At 43.8% G+C, this 24,420-nt stretch overlaps 2 long non-coding RNA genes across 4 annotated transcripts; both read right to left on the bottom strand.

Moving 5' to 3' along the window:
* Positions 1–6,505: 6,505 nt before the first annotated feature.
* On the bottom strand, positions 6,506–9,615 carry LOC127910971 (uncharacterized). Of its 3 annotated transcripts, none has more exons than XR_008077045.1 (3): positions 9,232–9,596; positions 8,772–9,035; positions 6,506–8,561 (listed from the first exon to the last, which is right to left on the bottom strand). It is a non-coding gene; the product is annotated as an uncharacterized LOC127910971 (long non-coding RNA). The 3 variants fall into 3 exon arrangements; XR_008077043.1 differs by having other exon boundaries at positions 9,196–9,596; XR_008077044.1 differs by lacking the exon at positions 8,772–9,035 and having other exon boundaries at positions 9,150–9,615.
* Positions 9,616–13,559: 3,944 nt separating this feature from the next.
* On the bottom strand, positions 13,560–23,816 carry LOC118373389 (uncharacterized). The gene is made up of 3 exons (XR_004823415.2): positions 23,668–23,816; positions 14,075–14,127; positions 13,560–13,773 (listed from the first exon to the last, which is right to left on the bottom strand). It is a non-coding gene; the product is annotated as an uncharacterized LOC118373389 (long non-coding RNA).
* Positions 23,817–24,420: the final 604 nt, after the last annotated feature.

Raw genomic sequence — 24,420 nt, forward strand, 5'->3', positions numbered from 1 at the left:
AACCTGGTTTGAATCCAGGCTGTATCACAACTGGCCGTGATTGGGAGTCCAATAGGGCGGCGCACAATTGGCCCAGCATCGTCCAGGTTTGGCCGGTGCAGGCCGTCATTGTAAATAAGAATTTGTTCTTAACTTAAAGTTAATTAAAGGTTACTTGTTTTGGGACAGCACAATGACAGATACTAACTGATGAAGCAGACAGACAGAGAAAATATTGTATAGTAACTGTGGAGGAATACATCAGAGGTCACCAGTGGGTGGATGTAGTAACTGTAGAGGACACTACACCATGAGAGGTCACCAGTGGGTGGATGTAGTAACTGTAGAGGACACAACACCATGAGAGGTCACCAGTGGGTGGATGTAGTAACTGTAGAGGACACAACACCATGAGAGGTCACCAGTGTGTGGATGTAGTAACTGTAGAGGACACTACACCATGAGAGGTCACCAGTGGGTGGATGTAGTAACTGTAGAGGACACTACACAATGAGAGATCACCAGTGGGTGGATGTAGTAACTGTAGAGGACACTACACCATGAGGTCACCAGTGTGTGGATGTAGTAACTGTAGAGGACACAACACCATGAGAGGTCACCAGTTGTTGGATGTAGGAACTGTAGAGGACACAACACCATGAGAGGTCACCAGTGGGTGGATGTAGTAACTGTAGAGGACACAACACCATGAGAGGTCACCAGTGGGTGGATGTAGTAACTGTAGAGGACACAACACCATGAGAGGTCACCAGTGTGTGGATGTAGTAACTGTAGAGGACACTACACCATGAGAGATCACCAGTGGGTGGATGTAGTAACTGTAGAGGACACTACACCATGAGGTCACCAGTGTGTGGATGTAGTAACTGTAGAGGACACAACACCATGAGAGGTCACCAGTGGGTGGATGTAGTAACTGTAGAGGACACAACACCATGAGAGGTCACCAGTGGGTAGATGTAGTAACTGTAGAGGACACTACACCATGAGGTCACCAGTGGGAGGATCACTCACAGTGCTTCTTCTAAAAACACTCCTAATCAAAAGCCTTGTGATGCGTACATTGCATTCACTTTGTATCAGTTAAATATCCAACTAAGGGACTACATTTTTAGATTACATTGACACTTACATTGATCTGGCTTTGATGGTTGTATATTAGTTCTACCTGGCCAACTACAGGATGATGGGCATCATCAAAGTACAGTTTCTTCCTGTTTGTGGAGTTGTTTTCTTGTAAATTACTGATTATTCTCTAGGCCAGAGTTGCCAATAAGCATGTTGTTATAAATGCATAAGAAATTCTAAGTTAAATTCAGGTTGCTATGTTGTCATGAATAGCTATCTAAAGACTGCAAAAACAAAGATCAGCAAATGACAACAAGCATTGAGATGTCAATCACTGGTTCATTCTCAAATGTACAACTGTCTCCAACAAACATCTCTATTGTCTTGTATCTCTCTTACGGAATCAGTGAAAATCCAGTTCTGGAAATGTTCTCATTCCATTGTTCGTGACCTGTAAATTAATGAATGTTAAGAGGATGTAGTGAAAGTCCTATGACATCAGAAGGAGGAAGTCAACAGAACATCTTGTTTTGAGGAAGTAATCATACAGGTTTGGTACGTCAACAGTTACAATCACAGCAGTAAAATGCTGACTCAAACATGCAGGGCAATGGAATTCCCTCACTAAATATCTTGCTTGTTTTGTCATGATTAAGAGGTACAAAGGTATTTATGTTTTATTTTGTATTTTTATAGAGGACAGGAGAGCCATGCTTGAGGGAGACGAGAGTGGACACTGGAAAGAAATAGACAGTAAGAATGATTATCTCGTTTTTACTGACTGCCAAGACTTTTCAAGTGGATATACATTCCTCTGCCATTTTGATTTATCACCACATTAAGTATTGAAATAACACCAGACTACCGCAGGACTGTGCTGGCATTTCTGTAATACAGGACATCAACACTAGATGGTAGTCTAGTACCATTGTGTTAGCGTTGACAGGTTGGATTCGGTACTACCGCTATGCAGTGCTTGCTTGACTTGGGACTAAAATAGGTGCCCATACTCATTTTGGGTCCCAGTACTGTTTATATTTAGGTGCAGGAACTCAATACTACAGGAACACAATACTACAGGAACTAAATTCTACAGGAACTCAATACTACAGGAACACAATACTACAGGAACTCAATACTACAGGAACACAATACTACAGGAACTCAATACTACAGGAACACAATACTACAGGAACTCAATACTACAGGAACACAATACTACAGGAACACAATACTACAGGAACACAATACTACAGGAACTTAATACTACAGGAACTTAATACTACAGGAACTTAATACTACAGGAACACAATACTACAGGAACTCAATACTACAGGAACACAATACTACAGGAACACAATACTACAGGAACACAATACTACAGGAACTTAATACTACAGGAACTTAATACTACAGGAACTTAATACTACAAGAACTCAATACTACAGGAACTTAATACTACAGGAACTTAATACTACAGGAACTTAATACTACAGGAACTTAATACTACAGGAACTCAATACTACAGGAACTCAATACTACAGGAACTTAATACTACAGGAACTTAATACTACAGGAACTTAATACTACAGGAACTTAATACTACAGGAACTCAATACTACAGGAACTCAATACTACAGCAACTTAATACTACAGGAACTTAATACTGCAGGACAAAATGCGTTTGAGCTAATATTACATCAGAGGTGCAGGAACTGAAACAGTAGAAGATTTGAGGTGCCGGTACTCGGTTCTGGTGAGCTCCTGTCAAGCACTGCCCTTAGACATTTTTTGTACCAAGTACAAAATGGACCGTATTATATTCATGCCCTGGTCTCCTCCTAGCAGTCCCCAATGTTAGAAAATATGTGTACGGTTCTGGACGAAGGATCATTGTGGTAAATATGGAGCTGCTCAACCCATTGGCTCCAAATCACTTACTCCATCTTCAACTATGTTCACATCTTGATGCCTGGCTGGTGTCTAATTCAGTGACAGCCAAGGAGTTTGGACAATATTCCAACCTTTTCAAACTAGATCCTTTCGTATTTGGCTGTAAATAACAGTAAAGAATTGAAGAGGGGCCTAACTACACTATCCCCCATGTATTTAGAGAGGGACCTAACTACACTATCCCCCATGTATTTAGAGAGGGACCTAACTACACTATCCCCCATGTATTTAGAGAGGGACCTAACTACACTAGCCCCCATGTATTTAGAGAGGGACCTAACTACACTATCCCTCATGTATTTAGAGAGGGACCTAACTACACTAGCCCCCATGTATTTAGAGAGGGACCTAACTACACTAGCCCCCATGTATTTAGAGAGGGGCCTAACTACACTAGCCCCCATGTATTTAGAGAGGGGCCTAACTACACTAGCCCCCATGTATTTAGAGAGGGACCTAACTACACTAGCCCCCATGTATTTAGAGAGGGACCTAACTACACTAGCCCCCATGTATTTAGAGAGGGGCCTAACTACACTAGCCCCCATGTATTTAGAGAGGGACCTAACTACACTAGCCCCCATGTATTTAGAGAGGGGCCTAAATACACTAGCCCCCATGTATTTAGAGAGGGACCTAACTACACTAGCCCCCATGTATTTAGAGAGGGACCTAACTACACTAGCCCCCATGTATTTAGAGAGGGACCTAACTACACTAGCCCCCATGTATTTAGAGAGGGACCTAACTACACTAGCCCCCATGTATTTAGAGAGGGACCTAACTACACTAGCCCCCATGTATTTAGAGAGGGACCTAACTACACTAGCCCCCATGTATTTAGAGAGGGGCCTAACTACACTAGCCCCCATGTATTTAGAGAGGGACCTAACTACACTAGCCCCCATGTATTTAGAGAGGGGCCTAACTACACTAGCCCCCATGTATTTAGAGAGGGACCTAACTACACTAGCCCCCATGTATTTAGAGAGGGACCTAACTACACTAGCCCCCATGTATTTAGAGAGGGGCCTAACTACACTATCCCCCATGTATTTAGAGAGGGACCTAACTACACTAGCCCCCATGTATTTAGAGAGGGACCTAACTACACTAGCCCCCATGTATTTAGAGAGGGACCTAACTACACTAGCCCCCATGTATTTAGAGAGGGACCTAACTACACTATCCCCCATGTATTTAGAGAGGGACCTAACTACACTAGCCCCCATGTATTTAGAGAGGGACCTAACTACACTAGCCCCCATGTATTTAGAGAGGGACCTAACTACACTAGCCCCCATGTATTTAGAGAGGGACCTAACTACACTAGCCCCCATGTATTTAGAGAGGGACCTAACTACACTAGCCCCCATGTATTTAGAGAGGGACCTAACTAGCCACTAGCCCCCATGTATTTAGAGAGGGACCTAACTACACTAGCCCCCATGTATTTAGAGAGGGACCTAACTACACTAGCCCCCATGTATTTAGAGAGGGACCTAACTACACTAGCCCCCATGTATTTAGAGAGGGACCTAACTACACTAGCCCCCATGTATTTAGAGAGGGACCTAACTACACTAGCCCCCATGTATTTAGAGAGGGACCTAACTACACTAGCCCCCATGTATTTAGAGAGGGACCTAACTACACTAGCCCCCATGTATTTAGAGAGGGACCTAACTACACTAGCCCCCATGTATTTAGAGAGGGACCTAACTACACTAGCCCCCATGTATTTAGAGAGGGACCTAACTACACTAGCCCCCATGTATTTAGAGAGGGACCTAACTACACTAGCCCCCATGTATTTAGAGAGGGACCTAACTACACTAGCCCCCATGTATTTAGAGAGGGACCTAACTACACTATCCCCCATGTATTTAGAGAGGGACCTAACTACACTAGCCCCCATGTATTTAGAGAGGGACCTAACTACACTATCCCTCATGTATTTAGAGAGGGACCTAACTACACTAGCCCCCATGTATTTAGAGAGGGACCTAACTACACTATCCCCCATGTATTTAGAGAGGGACCTAACTACACTAGCCCCCATGTATTTAGAGAGGGACCTAACTACACTAGCCCCCATGTATTTAGAGAGGGACCTAACTACACTAGCCCCCATGTATTTAGAGAGGGACCAGCTCAACAGTGGACAATCACATGAAGCTATTCATCGCATATAAATATGAGAATAGAGCCTTCTTTGAAGTTCTAACCCTGGCAATTTGACTGGTAAACTCATGGGTACACTCACAATGGCTACCTAGTATTGTGATTAAATCATTTCCTCTCAGCTGATGCTGGATCAACAAGGGAAATAGCTAACATATTCCATTTGTTTTGTGTTAGCCGCGTTAGTGAACAGTCTGTGAAGGTAGTGTGCGGCGAACGTAAGTGTCTGTTTTGGGTCTAAAATGCCGCAAAAAAGAATCAAGTGGCCATGTAGACTTTAGTAAGAATTGCTAGATCCTTTTCAATTTGAATTCTGTTGCTAAAACGCCGCAGTAATCCTTAGAAAAAGTAGCTGTTTGATGTTTCACCATAACACTTTGGAATGTTCATTCAAATCGTTCAACTGAAGTTGTTACTCCGGTAACATGCTCCATGCAAACAGAAACCTTGTTGAACTGGCCTCTGATGTGTCTCATGCAATGGAATGTCTTTTTTGGAATGTCAGTTGAGTTAACAAATCATAGCACAGATTGAAGGATACCCTTCATGCTTTTTTTAATTCTAGGTGGAAAATATACAGGCTAAGACAGAGTTGTCACATATCTGGGATCAACATCATTTCTAATTACCAGTGCAATTGCTATACTAGCATAGCTGGTCCCATTGTTGCAAAGAGTTATGGGATATTAGAATCCCGTTGTCTTAACCTTCATCATCTTCAACCTAGCTTTTACTTCCTGGCATGGATACACTCAAAATGGCTGCCAGTCCACCCATTATGAAATCATTGACTTGAATGGAGATGCCCTTTCTATTCATTCTATTTCTATGATCCACCCACACACAGCCATTATTACATCATAATCATCACCTGTGGTCCGTTTCTGCACAACTGAACAGAGTGCTTCTCAATGAATAATACAGGGGACAGGGGGAGAAGGATGGGGACAGAGAGAGAGAGAGAGAGAGAGAGAGAGAGAGAGAGAGAGAGAGAGAGAGAGAGAGAGAAAGAGAGAAAGAGAGAGAGAGAGAGAGAGAGAGAGAGAGATTATTCCCTGTTGGGACAAGGACACATACATTCCTAAGTACCCATCATGCTGAAAGAGCAGTCACCAGTCTCTATGATGCTGGTCTACTTTACAGTTTCGTTTTGAGTTTATGGAACACGTTTATGGGACTATTGGGATTGATGTGGAGGTTTATAGAGCTATTGGATCAATGCATTTTTTATTACTGTACAGGTTATTGTTCTGCTAGGAAACACGACATGTGTTGAAGGACTGAGAATCAACCACAGATGTTTGGATCTCATTGAACTTTATTATAATAAAATACACATCACACCAAACATCAAACTTACAGCCAATATGTCTAAGGATAATGAAAAGGGGAGGAAAGCAGTATGAATGTACACCCAAGACTGACTGAGGGTAAGGTTAAAGGTTGAGTTTCAGGCAATAATAACTCACGCACAGACAGCCAGATAGTGTCACACACACATACACACCAAGCCAGACTATCACTGCCCAAACACAGATAATGAGGCAGGGTTTGAGAGACCAGATTCCCAGTCACCGAGGTGGCTGTCTATCAGTCTATCAGTGTATCAGTGTATCAGTCTATTAGTCTATCAGTGTATCAGACTATCAGTCTATCAGTCCATCGTGTGTCAGTCTATCAGTGTATCAGTCTATCAGTGTATCAGTGTATCAGTGTATCGTGTATCAGTGTATCAGTCTATCAGTGTATCAGTGTATCACTGTATCAGTGGTTTTTTCATGCTGTGTTACGCCAGAAAGAGTAGCTGCTGCTTGTGCAAAAGCTAATGTGGATTCTAATGAACTAATCAACACATTTGGAAGGTGGATTGAGAGGGCTGAATTCAATATATTTTTGCACACATCCCTTCCTCCCTCTATCTCTCTTGTTCTCTTTCTCACACACAAACACACACACACACACACGCACGCGCGCACACACACAAATGCACACACACACGAGCTAACACACACACGCACGCGCGCACACACACAAATGCACACACACAGGAAGCAAGCAAAAACACTCCAGCTGAGGATGCGGCAGCCAGCAGCTTTACTAAGGGCCATTTGAGCCGCTCAGCACACCGAGCTAACACAGCACACATACACACACACACACCGAGCTAACACAGCACACATACACACACACACATACACCGAGCTAACACAGCACACATACACACACACACATACACCGAGCTAACACAGCACACATACACACACACACACCGAGCTAACACAGCACACATACACACACACACACCGAGCTAACACAGCACACATACACACACACAGCACACATACACACACCGAGCTAACACAGCACACATACACACACCGAGCTAACACAGCACACATACACATACATACACACACACACACCGAGCTAACACAGCACACATACACACACACACACCGAGCTAACACAGCACACATACACACACCGAGCTAACACAGCACACATACACACACACACACCGAGCTAACACAGCACACATACACACACACACACCGAGCTAACACAGCACACATACACACACCGAGCTAACACAGCACACATACACACACCGAGCTAACACAGCACACATACACACACATACACACACATACACACACACACACCGAGCTAACACAGCACACATACACACACACACACCGAGCTAACACAGAACACATACACACACACAGCACACATACACACACCGAGCTAACACAGCACACATACACACACCGAGCTAACACAGCACACATACACACACCGAGCTAACACAGCACACATACACACACCGAGCTAACACAGCACACATACACACACCGAGCTAACACAGAACACATACACACACACACACCGAGCTAACACAGCACACATACACACACCGAGCTAACACAGCACACATACACATACATACATACACACACACACACCGAGCTAACACAGCACACATACACACACATACACACACATACACACACACACAGCGAGCTAACACAGCACACATACACACACACACACCGAGCTAACACAGAACACATACACACACCGAGCTAACACAGAACACATACACACACCGAGCTAACACAGCACACATACACACACCGAGCTAACACAGCACACATACACACACACACACCGAGCTAACACAGCACACATACACACACACACACCGAGCTAACACAGAACACATACACACACATACACACACATACACACACACACACCGAGCTAACACAGCACACATACACATACATACACACACACACACCGAGCTAACACAGAACACATACACACACATACACACACATACACACACCGAGCTAACACAGCACACATACACACACATACACACACACACACCGAGCTAACACAGCACACATACATACACACACACACACCGAGCTAACACAGAACACATACACACACATACACACACACACACACCGAGCTAACACAGCACACATACACACACACACACCGAGCTAACACAGAACACATACACACACAAACACACACATACACACACACACACCGAGCTAACACAGCACACATACACACACACACACACCGAGCTAACACAGAACACATACACACACACACACCGAGCTAACACAGCACACATACACACACACACACCGAGCTAACACAGAACACATACACACACACACACACACCGAGCTAACACAGCACACATACACACACACACACCGAGCTAACACAGCACATACACACACATACACACACACACACACCGAGCTAACACAGCACATACACACACATACACACACACCGAGCTAACACAGCACATACACACACACACACCGAGCTAACACAGCACACATACACACACATACACACACACACACACCGAGCTAACACAGCACATACGCACACATACACACACACACACCGAGCTAACACAGCACACATACACACACATACACACACACACACCGAGCTAACACAGCACATACACACACATACACACACCGAGCTAACACAGCACATACACACACATACACACACATACAGACACACCGAGCTAACACAGCACACACACACACACACACACACACACACACACACACACACACACACACACACACACACACACACACACACACACACACACACACACACACACACACCGAGCTAACACAGCACACATACACACACACACACACCGAGCTAACACAGCACATACACACACATACACACACACACACCGAGCTAACACAGCACACATACACACACATACACACACACACACACACACACACCGAGCTAACACAGCACACATACACACACATACACACATATACACACACACACACACACACCAAGCTAACACAGCACACATACACACACATACACACACACACACCGAGCTAACACAGCACACATACACACACACACACACACACCGAGCTAACACAGCACACATACACACACATACACACACACACACACCGAGCTAACACAGCACACATACACACACATACACACACACACCGAGCTAACACAGCACACATACACACACATACACACACACACACCGAGCTAACACAGCACACATACACACACATACACACACACACACACCGAGCAAACACAGCACACAAACACACACAAACACACACACACACACACACACACACACACACACACACACACACACACACACACACACACACACACACACACACACCGAGCTAACACAGCACACATACACACACATACACACACACACACACACACACACACACACACACACACACACACACACACACACACACACCGAGCTAACACAGCACACATACACACACATACACACACACACACACACACACACACACACACACACACCGAGCTAACACAGCACACATACACACACATACACACACACACCGAGCTAACACAGCACACATACACACACACACACACCGGGCTAACACAGCACACATACACCGAGCTAACACAGCACACATACACACACATACACAGACACACACCGGGCTAACACAGCCCACTATAATTACACAGGCATAAAAAGAGAGGGATGGAACAGCTAAAGGAGAAGCGACTCCAGATGATTACACATTCACTCGGCTTCCTTCCCCCTCGCCGCACACACAACCTCCAATTAGAGGAGGGGAAGATGAAGATGAGGGAGCAGTCGCAGACGAAGACTCTATTTACGTCTTTCTCTCGCTCCCCCGAAGACATCCAGAGCCAGGGAGAGAGGGAATAGAGGGAGAGAGAGAACATGGTGCATCCTGCCGAGATATTAAATCCGATGTCAGTCTGGGACACAGTGGCACTCATTGTTCAGTGAGCTTTTCCACAAAGTCCAACCCAGCGACAGCAATGAATGTTTATTGTGACCTTTGAAGTGGAGGGGCCTTTGGAGGGACCAGGGTAGCAGAGATGGGGGATGGGGGGGTAGTTGGGTGTGAGGGGTGTGTGTATGTTTGTACGTTCGTGTCGTCAAAGAAGGAAAGACAGCTGGTAGCCACGTGTGTGTTCACAACCACTTCTATCCAGCAGGTATTCACCCATCAACATTATAACCTTCTCTTCAACTCTATGGTGTCTTGGTCAGGGCAGGCCGCGGGGCACAGTCAACGGTCGATGGTTTTTATGTGATTCATACCAAACTCACCGACAGCGTTGAATGTTCACCGAGGTGAGCAGGACAGCAGGACTGCAGTGAGAGGGTGAGCCTGACAGCGCTGACAGATGTGCTTACTAAGGGCTGGGCTGAGGGGAGGCGAATGGGACAGGAGAGGAGGGGAATAGGAGGGAGACAGGAAGGAGACAGGATAGGAGGGGACAGTACAGGAAGGAGACAGGACAGGAGGGAGACAGCAAGGGAGAGGACAGGAGGGGACAGGAAAGGAAGGGACAGCAAGGGAGAGGACAGGAGGGGACAAGACAGGAAGGGACAGCAGGGGACAGAAGGGAACAGCAGGAGACAGGACACACATAAATGTAAAAACCACGCAGTGCTCTATTCAATTAGAGCTTCAAGAGACCACTTCAATAAAACCCCCTTACCTGGTTTCTGTGACACCGCAATATAAAATAGCATTCATCCCCACTAGAGTGAGTGAGGAACATAGAGAATTAAATGCTTTCTCTCGTTGTTTGTTGGCAAAACAGGCTACCAACAAGTCAATGATGTTTACAGCACATCTACTACAACCTTATAACCAAACATAAAGCTGAAGGGTAAGAAGGCAGGATCTGAGGCGTCTGGTCACCCACCGACTGTTGAACAGCCCCTTAAATACAGCAGCAGACGGTTAGTATTGTTGCATCACAGTGAACAAATGCAGATTTAATGTACATACTGTATACTCATTCGTATACATTCATACAGATACAGGCAGGGTTTGAATCGTCTGCATTGATAACTGTTGTGAAGGTGTCTAATGGTGTGTAGACAGTGTGAGACATACACTACTGTGTGTGTTGTCTCAGGGGGTTGGGAAGAAGCTAAATGTATATTCCCCTTCTCCACCAATGGACAATAACATTCTATTGTTGGACTATTATATTCTACTGCCTGCACCCCTGGACACCCTGTGTAAATTGAACTCTGGAGTTAGAATGATATTGTTGGACTATTATATTCTACTGCATGCACCCCTGGACACCCTGTGTAAATTGAACTCTGGAGTTAGAATGATATTGTTGGACTATTATATTCTACTGCCTGCACCCCTGGACACCCTGTGTAAATTGAACTCTGGAGTTAGAATGATATTGTTGGACTATTATATTCTACTGCCTGCACCCCTGGACACCCTGTGTAAATTGAACTCTGGAGTTAGAATGATATTGTTGGACTATTATATTCTACTGCCTGCACCCCTGGACACCCTGTGTAAATTGAACTCTGGAGTTAGAATGATATTGTTGGATTATTATATTCTACTGCCTGCACCCCTGGACACCCTGTGTAAATTGAACTCTGGAGTTAGAATGATATTGTTGGGAACAATTTTTCCGCCAGTCACAGTGCTTATAGATTTGCTGCATGGTGAACAATACGATGGACTCACACTGTGCTGTCCCTGCAGTGAGACTGAGCTAGACCGTGTGTGTGTTTGGTCTCCCTCTCCCTTCGCGACTGAACGCTCCCATTGTCATTGGCAGGTCATTGCTCGGTGGACAAACGACCCCTGCCAACCTCCTGGCCAGCAAGACGAACTGAGGCTGACGTCATGATGCTACATGCTAATGCGCTCATTCATCATCTCTTTCATAGACTTAGAGTTGACGTCATGGTGGGTGCTAGCCTAGCGTGCCCACTGCTCTGGGGAAACTAATTTACTGGCAGATGCTAACATGCTAGTAGCTTTACCACAATGGAAGCCTGATGGACTACATGCTAATAGAGTAACAGTCTTGATACCACACTTCACAACCTGGAGCATACGTCGTGATGGGACACTACCGCTCCAACAATGCCTTCTGGACAAATATGCTAATAGGGTGATCATTCTTCCCATAGCCTCTTCGTTTTAGAGCGGGCTTCTTGTAGACACCCCATTCACTGACTATTACATATATATAAAGTATATATATATATATATATGTATAAAGGATCAAGGCCTTATAATTACACATAATAATACATATTAGCGCAACCCTTCTCAATCACACATGCATGCACGCTCACACACACGCACACACGCTCACACGCGCACGCGCACGCACACACACACACACACACACACACACACACACACACACACACACACACACACACACACACACACACACACACACACACACACACACACCCCTGTTGCCCCCCGTTGAGACCTGAAATAAGAAACAGACACAGGGTGGGGGAGAGAAACGGTTTCTCCATGGCAACCTCAGTGTTAGCCAGGCATTTCTTCATTCCCCCGTTCAATGTCGCTCCCTTAGAGGCGGAGGGAGGACCCCTGTTCTACAGCTGAATATTGCCATTGTGTTGGGGGCGATTGTGTGTGTGTGTCCGTGTGTGTGTCAAGGGGGGGAATGAGGGGACAAGCTGCAGGCATATGAGTCGCAACAATGACATAGATCAGAGGGAACACACAGACACACACAAACACACACATGCTTGTAAAACTATGTTGATGAAGATAGAGATAAACCTCTGAAATAACTATATAATTACACCACAGGGCAAAGCGCTTATCGCAGTCCAACCCATGGTTTCTGGTTATTCTCTTCTCTTATGAATATGATTGTGTCTTTCTCTCTCTGCCAGTCTATACAGGACACTTTGCCTCTCAGACAGTAGAGATTTAGAGGGGGGCGTCAGCTGCTAGAGTAAATAAATCTGTTTGTAACGTTGGCCATCTTGGAAAAACTCCACAGCTGCCACAAATTTGGCTTTTATTACATTTCAGGCAGGAAGGGAGGTATTTATTTTGACTGTTCTTCGCTGGAAACGATAAATGAACTCAAGGCATAATGATAGTCAGGAGGATAAGCCAGTGGATCTATGCGGGTGTTATGCAAACAAAAACACTGAGGGAAAAAAACAAGAAGCAAAGGAATGTGTTACAGTATGTCTCGTTACTGTTGAATAATGAATGCATACAGTACAGCCTTTTGTTTCATCTACAAGACATTTCAATTTGTGTCTATTTGCATGTTCAAGCCTTTATACTTTAAGATGCGCTTTCACACACAGATTAAGCCTAGTGGTGGACCAGAAAACCCCAGAGATAAATCATAGAATCTCAGTTGAAAATGATTTATATTCCAGGACTAGGCTTCATCTGTGCCCGGGAAACCAGTCCTATGTATCTGTCCTGGGAAGAATTACCTCCGTTTGAAATGTTCTTTGCGGATTCTCCGATGGCTGATTCTTGTAGGAACCTAAAGGGAGACACAGAAAGATGTGAATTAATATGCGCATTTCTGATCAAATTGGATCAAATCCCCCAGTAGTTTTATATTTATTTAAATAATGACCATCGTCTCCACCAATGTTATGGTACATCCAAGCAGGAAGTCTTATAAACACTTCCCTGAGGGCCAGTCAATGAAAAGACGAGAGGAAGCGCCACTGCTCTGTCTAGGGTGGTCTGCCGTGGGCGAAGCGTTAATGTCCCAACAGTAGGTCCAATACACTGTATACATCTATTGATAATGACTTACAGACTTACGGACCAACAGTTTGCCTGGAAGAGCCTCACTCAGACATAGTACACACAACAAGCAGACATCACATCCTAAAGAAAGGAAACGTAAAAACATTGGCTGCTTTCTGGATGTGGTGTTTAAACATTTTTTTCTCTCAGTAATAGCCTCTTAAATATGCCCAATTACCCCAAAAATAGATTTCCAAAAATACATTTAAAAAATAAATAACTACATTGGTTGGCTACCCTATTCTCATAAGAGTCTGAAAACCCACTTTTCTGTTCTGGAGTACCTTGTTACAGCCCCTTAAATATATCCACGTATTACATACTGGACAGTTGCCTTCTTTCTTATGCACTAGGCCTAATCAGAGTGATTACATGTACTGTGGCCATTAGATACAGTTCAGTGGCATAATCAGATGAGAGTGGAGAGAATGGTTCAGTGTGATGGTTGACTACCTAACGAGGGTCTGGCCTTTGTAAACATGTGGATGTTATTGCCTGTGGCACACAACACACAAGACCAGGGCCCTGTTTCAGTTCAATGTACATTTCCTTCCACTGTTAGGTCATGTTTTGATCATACAGAGGGGCTAGTCTCTCTATCTACCTACCTATCAAAGGAAACAGTCTCAGTCCATGTTATACGTCTATAATCACTAACTATAACGGAGGAGGGTCACTGCGTTCATTCCGCCGTGTGATTGGCCCTGTGACCTCTGACCTTTTTAACCCCTCGGAATGTTGTGTCGTGCAGGTGCCTGCTTTGTTCCTAGCCCCTTCATGAAAAGCCGCAGATCACCAGCTGAATGTGAATGTCCTCTTACCTGAGGCCTCTCTCCAACTCATTCTCCTCAGCAACATGAGGCTCTCTATCAAACAAAAGACATCAATAGCTCCCAGAACATGGCCTGTTCAGTCTTAAGCAGTTACTAAATATGTTTCTTCTTCATTGACTGTGTGTAAGCCAGAGATGTGGGTTAATAGACATATTATAGGAAAACCACACACCTGCCTCTTTCGTAATTATAGCCAAACTATTAGACTCTTTGCTCAGGTTAAAAGTAGTGCTATATATAGGGAATAGGGTGAGATTTGAATCATTTTTGCAGTGAAAATTCAGACATCTGTAGCGTCTGGCTCCGCATGGGGCCAGGGTGGCAGCGAGACAGACAGAAAAGAGGCCCTTACAGACAACTACTGTTCAACTATGTCGTTTACATCCACCCAAGGCTGGCCAGAGGAAATGAAGGAATTCATGATGCTATAGACGAGGGGCAGAAGAGAGAGGTCTGTCTCTAGGTTCAGGTTGTCTCAGGACTGAAGGTTGTCTGTGATCATAAAATACTCCTGTGGTTGACCCTCCCCAAAGGCTACTGTAATATACACAGACAGACAGACAGACAGACAGACAGACAGACAGACAGACAGACAGACAGACAGACAGACAGACAGACAGACAGACAGACAGACTGGAAAAACAAAAGTAATGTCTATCTGCTAAGACTGGGATGTCATGTTATTTTGTTTTACATCTGATACTCTTCTGGATCCTGTGTATGACTCCGACACTAACAAACACTTAAACTGTCTGTTTAGCTGATGATTAGTCTTTTCTACATGTAAAATGAGATGTAGGCCTAAATGATTTTTTACTTTAAACCTCCTTTGCAACATTATGGATATTGATGTGCTATACAAAGCTGTTGATATTGATTCTCTTAGCTGAGTGAGTATGGGGCCTGATAGTGTAGCCAGACTGTTACGTACACAGTGTTATTTCCCAGTCTCTCTCACCACTAACTCACCACTAACAACCACAAGACAACAAAACAATAGCAAGGGCTCACTGTGGAGAATCTTCAGTAAAGGACTGAACATCTGACGCAGGAACCCGAACAGGCAGAAGCAAATGCTCATGATTATCCACCTGCTTTGTGCCCAACAGAAAACCAGAATGAATTTCACCTAGCATTCTAAAGGCTAAATGCAACATACGATTATCTCACTCTCTATCTATCACATGCACACATGCACACACGCACGCACACACACACACATGCACATACACACAAATGCACACACACACATTCTCTCTCTCTCTCTCTCTCTCTCACTGACACAAACACACACAAGGCTTGTTAAATGGGGAAGCGGGAAAGGGGCCATTTGTTCTACAAGCTCGACAAGGAGGCTGCCATTGTAAAAAGGAGTGGCTGCAAGGCCCCGTTTCCTTTTATCCTTCTCCTCAAGGCCTCCTCAATCCCTTTGTCTGGAGGAGGATGGAAGGAACCGTGGGCCGCCGCGCTACGCTGGTCAAAGACCCAGGAACTATTACCCCTACCGGCACAATGGACGTAAATAACAGGAGGAGAGGAACGAGGGAAAGGTGTGTGTGTGTGTGTGTGTGTGTGTGTGTGTGTGTGTGTGTGTGTGTGTGTGTGTGTGTGTGTGTGTGTGTGTGTGTGTGTGTGTGTGTGTGTGTGTGTGTGTGTGTGTGTGTGTGTGTGTGTGTGTGTGTGTGTGTGTGTGTGTGTGAAGCAAGGAGAGCTGGAGAGGGAGGAGCTTGTGAAATAAAAGCTGTTATTAAATCTAAAACGTATGTTAGGAGGAAAGGTTAGGTGAGAGAGAGAGAGAGAGAGACATTTTATTCCATGTAAACCATGTGTCCATGTAGACAGTATGGAATGACAACGAATGGTACAGGAGCTTCAGATTCAGGACATGGGCCAGCTGTATTTTAAAGGATTTCTTCATGCAAAGAAAAGCATTTTGTGTTGCTTATTAATGCCCAAATGTACTTTTTTTTGACAGTAGAAATTCACCATTCTTGACCAAAGTAATATCTCTCTCTCAGACACACACACACACGTACTCTCTCTCTAGTTATGAATGTCACTGAGGACATTGAGAGTGAAAGAAGGGAGTCAAATGTTTTTCTTCTTTAGTTTCTACACTCACTTTCCTGGCAGCTCAGCAGCACCAGAGGGGTTTGTGAAACTAGGAGGGGTGAGGCTCTGCTCTCAACCACCAACTGAATGTAAAGCTTTACAGTGTATAACCTACAGCCAGCTATGTCTTGGCTACGATACTGTACTGTAACACCTCATAAAGTAACATACAGATGGAGCTATGCAGTAAGGAAAATGAGAGACAAATAAGGACGAAAGAGGACGAATGGGGGTGAATGGGGGCATACAAGTTAGTTCTACTACTGGAATGAAAACCAATAGGACATATAAGCTTACTGCTTAACAGAATCATAGAAGGTCTATGACTATAAAAATGTCCAAATATGTTGACATATGGAGTATCAGTTGATTTGATAGAAAATAGGCTTTCAAACTGATAGTCAATATATCCATTAGGCTGCTACTATACTTCGTATAAGCGTACAGGGAAAATTAGGGCAAGTGACTTAACAAGGACTAAAACGTCACCTAAAAGGTTCTAGAGTTCATTTCACAGAAGACAGAACCGCTCCTGTCTTCTGGTTTCCCCCTCTACTCCAGCAGGAAGCGAGGACCCAAGTTTATTTTTGAATCTTCCACAAAGAATGCCTGTCATTTCCTGCCATTCCTGCTTCCATATGCAACCCCCAGTTTCTTTTGGAACAATGGGAGTGATTCCAAAACTTCCAAAAGGAATTTTCCCCAATGGTGACAGTATGGTATAGACTCTGATTCCATAATGCATTCTAATAGTCAATACTGACAGGGTTTGTAGCTGGCCCATTTTAATTGTGGGTGGTCCTTCTGTAGCTCAGTTGGTAGAGCATGGCGCTTGTAACACCAGGGTAGTGGGTTCGATTCCCGGGACCACCCATACGTAGATTGTATTCACACATGACTGTAAGTCGCTTTGGATAAAAGCGTCAGCTAAATGGCATATATATATATATATATATAATCTCCATGTCCTAACCAATCAGCAGCTCTATGTTGCTTGATTTCACAAGCTGCACATTGGTGGCTCAAGTTTGCTGTGAAAATAACTCTCTACCATTCCACCATTTTTCCTCCACTGCTATCCTGCTATCTGTTTTTGATGAATTAACCAGACTTGTCATATCCATCAGTTCATTCAGTGTCATAGAGTTCACCATAAGGTGTCAAGAGGAATGAGGTGACTCTCATACACTGCATCAGTTTTAGAGAGCAGATGCTTTTAGACACAACTTAGCCACTCGGATTCCACCAGGTGAATGGTGAGAGGTCGGTGAGGTGAGAGGGTCAGTGGGGTCGGTGAGGTGAGAGGGTCTGTGGGGTCGGTGAGGTGAGAGGGCCTGTTGGGTCGGTGAGTTGAGAGGTGAGGAGGTGTGTGTGTGTGTGGGGACGGGGGGGGACGGGGGGTAGATGGGTTGGGGAGTTACCTTTAACGTCCTTATGATGGGTCACCGGGCCATGGGGAATAGCCAGGTCTTACCTGTTATATGGGTCGTCTGTCAAATCAATTTAGGAGGCTCTCACACACACGCACGCATAGAGTTTGAAAGTGAGTAACTGACTTCATCTTTCAGTTATGTGAGATATTCCATTTTCATACTGACCTTGACAGCTTTACAACAAAGGGTCAAAGGGTCCAAATGTCAAAGGTTAAATTCCACAATCTAACCAATCCCCTCCTGGGAACCGGAGTGATGACACAAGAGGGACACCTGGCTAGCTGTAGGGGTAGACCTGAAAGTGACCTCAGTCCATTGGCTAAACAAGAGGTACGAGTTCAGAGGTGACACAGTAATCTATACTGAGGAGAAGGCTAAAGCCCAGGGCACAGTGCAGAGCTTCTTCCATTACCTCATTAATTTAACCCTTAACCCCCCTTTAAACATTCCAACTACTTTTAGTCATGTTAGGCCTCAGATAGAGAGGGTTGTGAAGTTATAAAATAATAATAATAATAATTTGATAGATTTATTCCGTGGTTGGCTTTTATACAATAGTTATAGCATCCATCTCTGGTACTGAAATATCTTGTTTTTTTTAACTCTCCCTGTTTCACTCTAGAGGGATGTTGCAAATGCATAAAGGATGAGACCAGCTCATTGCCTCTGACTGCTTCAATGCTGGAGGTAGAGACGTGTACAGTACATTATTCTCCATGGAGCTTCCTGTTGTTTTTCTATCTCATCCAGATGACAGGTGACTAGGCGACGGTGGATGACAAATTTGATCTTATGTTTAAATGATTCGGTTTGGGGTAGAAAGCCCCACGAGAAGGAAGTGTGTGTTTCATATCCTTCCTGTGGACAGACGCAGGGGCACGTGGGGTAAGGGGGGGTGTCTTCAATAATGTGATCATGTGCTGGTGAAGCAATTGATGACTAGCATGAGCACGTTAGCAAATTAAAACTTCACTGAAAGTATATAAGGCTGCATGAAATTGATGACCAAAAAAAAAATATTTTCAAGATATAATTAATTAATCTATGTAGTTCAGTTGTTTTGATGTGGTTCTATCCCAAAAATTAATAGTGATCTGGATAAGGATGTCATTTTCCTAACAATAAAAGGGTTTATATTAATTCTGAATATTCATTGACAGTTTGATGGACTGTCTCAGCCTGTCAAATTCCCTCAGTTCTCTACTGTAGTGACTAGAGAATGCCTATTCCAGTTCTCTACTGTAGTGACTAGAGAAGGCCTATTCCAGTTCTCTACTGTAGTGACTAGAGAAGGCCCATTCCAGTTCTCTACTGTTGTGACTAGAGAATGCCTATTCCAGTTCTCTACTGTAGTGACTAGAGAAGGCCCATTCCAGTTCTCTACTGTTGTGACTAGAGAATGCCTATTCCAGTTCTCTACTGTAGTGACTAGAGAAGGCCCATTCCAGTTCTCTACTGTTGTGACTAGAGAAGGCCCATTCCAGTTCTCTACTGTACTGACTAGAGAAGGCCCATTCCAGTTCTCTACTGTTGTGACTAGAGAAGGCCCATTCCAGTTCTCTACTGTTGTGACTAGAGAATGCCTATTCCAGTTCTCTACTGTAGTGACTAGAGAAGGCCCATTCCAGTTCTCTACTGTTGTGACTAGAGAATGCCTATTCCAGTTCTCTACTGTAGTGACTAGAGAAGGCCCATTCCAGTTCTCTACTGTTGTGACTAGAGAATGCCTATTCCAGTTCCCTACTGTTGTGACTAGAGAATGCCCATTCCAGTTCTCTACTGTTGTGACTAGAGAAGGCCCATTCCAGTTCTCTACTGTTGTGACTAGAGAAGGCCCATTCCAGTTCTCTACTGTAGTGACTAGAGAAGGCCCATTCCAGTTCTCTACTGTTGTGACTAGAGAAGGTCCATTCCAGTTCTCTACTGTTGTGACTTGAGAATGCCCATTCCAGTTCTCTACTGTTGTGACTAGAGAAGGCCCATTCCAGTTCCCTACTGTTGTGACTAGAGAATGCCCACTCCAGTTCTCTACTGTTGTGACTAGAGAATGCCCATTCCAGTTCTCTACTGTTGTGACTAGAGAATGCCCATTCCAGTTCTCTACTGTAGTGACTAGAGAATGCCCATTCCAGTTCTCTACTGTTGTGACTAGAGAATGCCCATTCCAGTTCTCTACTGTTGTGACTAGAGAATGCCCATTCCAGTTCTCTACTGTTGTGACTAGAGAATGCCCATTCCAGTTCTCTACTGTTGTGACTAGAGAATGCCCATTCCAGTTCTCTACTGTTGTGACTAGAGAATGCCCATTCCAGTTCTCTACTGTTGTGACTAGAGAATGCCCATTCCAACCCAGCACACATACTGGACCTATATACTGTGCACTCCCTCCAGCGATAAGACATTATGTTGATCCATCATTTGCCACAGGTGGAAGAGATAAGCCAGAACTCCCCCACCTCCCCCCTCCTCCCCCCTCCTCCCCCTACCTCCCCCCTCCTCTTCAGGATTAAGACAGGATGGGGTTATTTCATCCACATTTCAAATGTAACCCTTTTATATAAAATATCCTGCCTGTTTAAAACCATTTCCTCCCAAAGCAAAGCTACCTCCCCCTCATATTGGCAGATCCACACTCACTCACTCACTCACTCACTCACTCACTCACTCACTCACTCACACACTCACACACACACACACAAGCACACACACAAGCACACACACAAGCACACACACAAGCACACTCCTCCTCTACATCTTGAATGATTAGGATGTCCTGTTCTGTCGTTCCTGGGCAGACAACAGAGGATGCTAAAATGAATTAAGTGTAATTTAGCCCTGTGAGGAGAGCCTAAATCCTAACGACCGTAATACCACCACCACCACCACTGCACGTAGTAATAGACAGCATTTGTGTACTATTCTGTACTATGCTTACCTACTGCTAAAAATACTCCATAATTGTCATTATTTGTAGCCTGCTGTCATCAATAGAATAGCCATTACAACAAACAAAAAAGATATTGGCATGCATGAATTTGTTCATAAAAGTTTGGGCACTCTGTGCAAACATTCTTCACATTACAGGATCTTGCTGCCACGAAGCATCTCCAGATGGCAAAAGAATTGATGAAGATTGCCTCATTAACCTTAAGGCACTTTGGGGCTTGGCACTGTGAATGCAGGCAGAGAGAGAGAGATAAAGAGAGAGAGAGATAAAGAGAGAGAGAGAGAGATAAAGAGAGAGGGAGATAAAGAGAGAGAGATAAAGAGAGAGAGGAGCCTCAGCACGCAGCATGGTAGGCAGTGGGGTTTCTTTCATATAGAAAATGCATCTAAATATTTTATTTAAGTCCAGATTTATAGCTTAAAATTCAAATTTCTGAGACATTAATGGATTGGAAAGTATTTATATAACATTTAAATAAAATACAATTTCTTCATTTCTATCAGCATTTTAAAGCGATTACAGACAGATGTTAACAGAACGGTAGCCTGATAACCAGTAGCATATCAGTTCAAATCCCGCAATTAGTGCGCAACATGGGTCCTATCTGTCCTCCAATCTCAAAAACTTCAGGGACAAACTCTCCTCCTTGTGAGTGGGCAATTTGTCAACTGCAATCATTCATGACAGTGTCTTATGCTACCCGAAGGCTCTTCTTTGATTTGATCTAACTCTGACCACATGATTTTATATGAGGACCTGACTGAGTCTGCGCAGGTGTGCCCGCAGCGCCACCGTTCCGCGCCCTGTTCCATTGACAACTCGACGCGCCAGCTAGAGAACATTGCGTGCGGAGCTGTGACTGTGCGGTAATGGGGGATGGGCTTTCAGACACACGGAGGGAGGAAGGCTCTGTTGATCGTTAGTCTGGGATTCAGGGGGATTCAGGTGTCTCTCGAGTCGGCTGGGCTGTGTTTGGTCGGGGGAGGTGTACTGACATAAACAAAGATGGTGTAGACCAGACCATGAGGCTCTCTTTCGGTTTGCTTCATTATATCCCTGATAAACTCTAGTTTAGGTTATGGATTTTATGGCTACTTTAAATCCAATGCCCACTGTGCCAGACAGGTTTAATCTGACTGGTTCCAGGGTTCACACCCTGATTAAAATGCTGCGGCTTCTCCTGCAATTGCAACCCATACTTTGAGACGATACAAATATAGAAACAAAGGTTGAAGTTTAAATGCATTGATTTCTTGGATTACATTCAACCCAAACAAAAATAGAAAAACTTTCACATATAGGCCTATAGGCTGATCCGGAACTTTCCGTAAAAATGGCATTGTCCGATGTGCGCAGATATGCCAGAAATAATCTTTACAAAATATGCTAGATAGTGAACAATTATTCTGACATTTAGACTAGGTAGCATAGGCTCCATACTCTCAGGAAAACACATTTTCTTTAGGCAGGTTGGAAGGATTCACGTGCGCTGATGTAATTTAGAGATGTTCTTTACAGCCACCAATAATAGGAGCTCGAGCATGCCGATCCCAGACGGGCGGGCGGATACGTACCCTTCTTGAGTTTAGTGCACTTATTAATTTATTAAAGGAAGTGCTAAACCAACGAGTTTCCCCACCGGTTACCGGTTAAATCATATCAATGTATAGTTTAATTGTATTGATGCTATTTTTTCTCAATACAATTGTAGTCTAATTCAGAGAAGGTGAGCAAACCCAAACTATTCTGCATCCATGGTAAACAATAGCATACAATGGGTTATATTATTTTGGGGGGTTTATAAACAAATATAAAATATGCTACATCATTTGGAATATGTTTTTCCTTTTCTTTTTCAATCGAAACATGCATATTAATTTCCTTGAAAATAAACAAAAACGGAATAATTTAGGCACCAAATAAATTATTGCTATACTTACGAATCATTTCCATTCCTGCAAAGAGGCAGGATTAAAGCTCATAATAAAAAACCGTGTTATTTGATAATGAGCATCAAATTGTTCAACTGTAGACGGAATCCTTGAAGACTGCCACAGTGGCATTCTCACCGCATCCCATCGCGTTGAATCTCTCTGTGCTGCCCACGTCTGAATCGAAGTCCACCCCATCTGTGTTGAGACAAGAGGGAGGGAATTCAGGTCACATGGTACACTAGGACTGTCCTGGTTGGCTAGGACACTATAGTGGGATGAAATATCTGGTTTTCATTGGACGAGCAGGGAGTAAGAAAGAGGGAGGGGGACATAGTGGATAAATAATTCGTGGAGAAAAATGGGGTGGGGTAATGAAGCTATATTGATTGAATGGAAACATATAATGGAGCATATATGATATATTGATAGAATGGAAACATAGAATGGAGAATATATGATATATTGATAGAATGGAAACATATAATGGGGCATATATGATATATTGATAGAATGGAAACATATAATGGAGCATATATGATATATTGATAGAATGGAAACATATAATGGGGCATATATGATATATTGATAGAATGGAAACATATAATGGAGAATATATGATATATTGATAGAATGGAAACATATAATGGGGCATATATGATATATTGATTGAATGGAAACATATAATGGAGCATATATGATATATTGATAGAATGGAAACATATAATGGAGCATATATGATATATTGATAGAATGGAAACA

Source organism: Oncorhynchus keta, chromosome 23, assembly GCF_023373465.1.
Source record: "Oncorhynchus keta strain PuntledgeMale-10-30-2019 chromosome 23, Oket_V2, whole genome shotgun sequence".
Lineage (NCBI taxonomy): Eukaryota > Metazoa > Chordata > Actinopteri > Salmoniformes > Salmonidae > Oncorhynchus > Oncorhynchus keta.